Here is a 4,718-nt window from a genome sequence, read left to right on the forward strand (position 1 = left end):
CACCAGCCACTCCTCAGAAGGAAGGTTGAGCAATCTACTTCCATAGTGATACTGCCTCGGAAACCCAAGGAGGGGTCGCTATGAGTCAGGTCCAACTCGACGGCAGTGTGTTTGTTTGTTTTTTTTCTTTGGTTATAGGTTGTCTGATGTCCTGACTGCTGCTTCCATTGGTGTCAATTGTAGAACCAAGCAATGTGAAGTCTTTGACAACTTCAATCTTTTCTCCATTTATTGTAATGCTGCTTATAGATCTAGTTGTGAGGATTTTTGTTTTCTCTATATTGAGATGTAATCCATACTGCAGACTATATTCTTCAATCTTCACTAGTAAGTACTTCAAGTCATCCTCACTTTCAGCGAGCAAAGTTGTGTCATTAGCATATTGTAGGTTGTTAATAATGATTCTTCCTCCAATCCTGATGCTATGTCCTTCTTCACATAGTCCAGCTTCTCAGATTATTTACTCCGCACACAGATTGATTAAATATGGTGAAAGGATACAACCCTGATACACTACCTTCTTGATTTTAAACCATGCAGTGTTCTCTTTTTCTGTTTGAACGACAGCCTCCTGGCCTATGTACAGATTCCTCATGAGTATAATTAAGTGTTCTGGAGTTCCCATTCTTCTCAAGGTTATCCACAATTTGTTATGATCTACACAATCAAATGCTTTTGCATATTCAATAAAACACAAGTAAACATCTTTTCGGTATTCTTTGCTTTGAGCCAAGATTCATCTGACATCAGCAATGATATCCCTTGTTCCACATCCTCTTCTGAATCCAGCTTGCAATTTGGGAAGTTTTCTGTCAGTATACTGCTGCAACTGTTTTTGAATTATCTTCAGTAAGATTCTACTTGCATGCAATATTAATGATATTGTTTAACAATTTCCATTTCTGTGGGATCACCTTTCTTTGGAATGGGTACAAATATGGATCTCTTCCAGTCAGTCGGCAAGGTAGCTATCTTCCAAATCTCTTGGCACAACTGAGTGAGTGCCTCCAGTGGGGCATGTGTTTGTTGAAACATCTCAATGAGTATTTCGTCAATTCCTAGAACCTTGTTCTTCGCCAATTCTTTCACTGCAGCTTCGACTTCTTCCCTCAATACCATTGGTTCTTGAACACATGCCACCTCCTGAAATGGATGAAGATCGACCAGTTCTTTTTGGTACAGTGACTCTGTGTATTCCTTCCATCTTCTTTTGATGCTTTCTGCATTGTTCAATATTTTGCCCATAGACTCTTTCAATATTGCAACTCGAGGCTTAAATCTTTTCCTCAGTTCTTTCAGCTTGAGAAAGGCCGAGTGTGTTCTTCCCTCTTGGTTTTCTAACTCCAGGTCTTTGCATGTTTCATTATAGTAATTGGCTTTGTCTGCTTGAGCTGCTCTTTGAAATCTTTTGTTCAGCTCTTTTATCTTGTCATTTCTTCCATTTGCTTTGGCTACTCTCCATTCAGGGGCAAGTTTCAGAGTCTCTTCTGACATCCATTTTGGTCTTTTCTTTCTCTCTTGTATTTTTAACGACCTTTTGGTTTCTTCATGGATGATGTTCTTGATGTCATCCCACAATTCTTCTGGGTTTTGGTCACTGATGTTCAGTGCATAAAATCTATTCTTTAGATGGTTTCTAAATTCAGGAAGGATATATCCAAGGGCTCTCATGGACTTATTTTAATTGTCTTCAAGTTGAACTTGCATATGAGCAGTTGATGGTCTATTCCACAATCAGCTCCCAGCCTGGTTTTGGCTGAAGATATTGAGCTTTTCCATCACCTCTTGCCACAGATGTAGTCGATCTGATTCCTGTGTACTCTATCTGGTGAAGTCCATGTGTACAGCCACCGTTTGTGTTGTTGAAAAAAGGTATTTGCAATGAATAAGTCATTGGTCTTGCAAAATTCTATCATGTGATCTCCAGCGTTATTTCTGTCATCAAGGCCAAATTATTCCAACTACAGGTGATTCTTCTTTGTTTCCAACTTTTGCATTCCAATCACCAGTGATAAGCAACACATCGTGACTGCATGTTCAGTCAATTTCAGACTGCAGAAGTTGATAAAAATCTTCAATTTCTTCATCTTTGGTTTTGGTGGGTGGTGCGTAAATTTGAACAATAGTCGTATTAACGGGTCTTCCTTGTAGATGTATGGATATCATCCTATCACTGACAGCACTGTACTTCAGGACAGATCTTGAAACATCCTTCGTGATGATGAATGCCACATCATTCCTCTTCAATTTGTCATTCCTGGCATACTAGATCATATGGTTGTCTGATTCAAAATGCCCAAAACTGGACTATTTCAACTCACTAATGCCTAGGATATCAATCTTCATGCATTCCATTTCATTTTTGACAACTTCCAATTTTCCTAGATTCATACTTTGTACATTCCATGTTCTGATTATTAATGGATGTTTGCAGCTGTTTCTCCCTTAATTTGAGTCATGCCATGTCAGCACATGGTGGTCCTGAAAAACTGAAAGGGTCTGTTCTGGCTACATAGTGCCACTCTGACAAGAATATACCACAAATGGGATGGCCTTAACAAACAGGAGTTTGTTATCTTACAGTTTGGAGGCTTTAAGTGTAAGTTCAAAGTGCCAACCTCTAGGGGCTGGGTGAAGGCCCCTCAACCTTGGGGTCCAGCTCTGCCTCCTGCTCCCAGCCCACTGGAGCTAGAGGCATTTCTTCACTCAGACAGCTGCTGGTTGCTGAGGCTGACAAGCCCAAGGTTGACAAGTAAAAAGGCACAGTCCCAGTGTTGCCAAACCATATGGCAGGCCATTAATTTAAGGCCATTGCAAGTCCCAAGGTTGGCAGAACATGGCAGGCTGCTGAACAACACAGCTACATGCAGGGTCCAAGTGTGCCACAGGGTAGAGACCATTCCCCAAGGCTTTTGCTTACATACAGGAAGCAGACCACATTGCCTAAGGCAGCTACTCAGCTGCTCAAAGTAGATTCCACCCTGGAGTTGATTACCAGTCTCATCATGGGGAATACTACATCCAGCTGCCCAGACATTCAACCAGGCCCAGCCAAGCTGACACACAAATTGAACTACCACAGGGTCCCAGGCCCCTAGAGCCAGGAAAGGGAGGGAGTGGAGCAGCCAGGGACCACAGGAGCAGCAGGATGAGGTAAGGGGTGCGAGGCAGGGGTAGGCTCCAGGCCCCTAGAACCAGGAAAGGGAGGGAGCAGAGTGGCCAGGAACCACAAAGTGTTAGGATCCAGGCAGGAATTAGGTTAGGGAAGGGCAGAGAGGTTTCCAACAGCTAAGGGAGACAAACTTATCTGTCACTTTGTCACCCTGTGGGGCTTGCGTGTTGCTGTGAGGCTTGAGGCTGTGTCACCGGTGTTTCAAACGCCAGCAGGGTTGCACATGGTGCGCAGGTTTCAATGGAGCTTATAGACTGAGACAGACTAGGAAGAAGGAAAAGGCCACCCACTTCTCAAAAACGGCCAGGGAAAACCTTATGAATAGCAGAGAAACACTGTCTGATATATTACTAGACAACTTCATGAATAGCTTGGAAACACTGTCTGATACAGTGCAGGAAGACTTCTTGCCCTTGGGTCAGAAGGCACTCAAAATAGGACTGGGAAAGAGTTGCCTCATCAGAGTAGAATCAACCTTAATGATATGGATAAATTCGGACCAAAGTAGGTGAGATAAAGTCTGGCCATTCTCACTTCCAAGGAGCATTCTGGCTGCACTTATTCCAGTACAGATTTGTTAGTTCTTCTGGCAGTCCATAGTACTTTCAGTATTCTTCACCAACACCACAACTCAAAATCATCAATTCTTCTTTGGTCTTCCTTATCCATGTCCAGCTTTCACATGCACATGAGGTGATTGAAAACACCATGGCTTTGGTTAGGTGCACCTTAGTCCTCAAAGAGACATCTTTGCTCTTCAGCACTTTAAAGAAGTCTTTTGCAGCAGATTTGCCAAGTGCAGTATGTCATCTGATTTCATGACTGCTGCTTCCATGGGTGTTGATTGTGGATCTAAGTACAATGAAATCCCTGACAGCTTCAATCTTTTCTCCATTTATTGTGAGGCTGCTTATTGGTCTAGTTATGAGGAGTTTCATTTTCTTTATGTGAGGTGTAATCCATAGTACAGACTGTAATCTTTAACCTTCATCAGTAAGTGCTTCAAGTCATCCTCACTTTCACTGAGCAAGTTCTGTTGTCTGCATATCACCAATTGTTTGAGTCTCCCTCCAATCTTGATATCACATTCTTCTTCATATATATAGCCACCTTCTCAGATTCTTTGCTCAGCATACAGATTTAATAAGTATGATGAAAGGATACAATCCTGACACACTGCCTTCCTGATTTTAAACCACGCAGTATCCCCTTATTCTGTTCGAATGACAGCCTCCCCTCATAAGCACAATTAAGTGTTTCTGGAATTCTCATTTTTCTCAATGTTATCCATAATTTAGGGGAGGCATGTCCCTGAGCCCCGACCCCCAGTTACCATCAGGGACTTGGTGGCCCTGAGAGGAAGAACGCTGGCAAGTGCTACAGTGAGGAGAGAAGTGTGTGTCAGCACCTGCCTGTGCCCATCAGGCCCTCCTCATCAGCATGGGATCCAGGTGGAGGGTGAGGGAGAAGAACAGCACTGCCGTCTCCCAGTCCTCTTGCCCTAACCATGTCTGGCCTTTTAAGTGGCTGTCAGGAAAGGGCAACA

This window comes from Orycteropus afer, unplaced genomic scaffold (assembly GCF_000298275.1).
Source record: "Orycteropus afer afer isolate SDZICR_OR568_19922 unplaced genomic scaffold, OryAfe1.0 scaffold00123, whole genome shotgun sequence".
In the NCBI taxonomy this organism is placed as follows: domain Eukaryota; kingdom Metazoa; phylum Chordata; class Mammalia; order Tubulidentata; family Orycteropodidae; genus Orycteropus; species Orycteropus afer.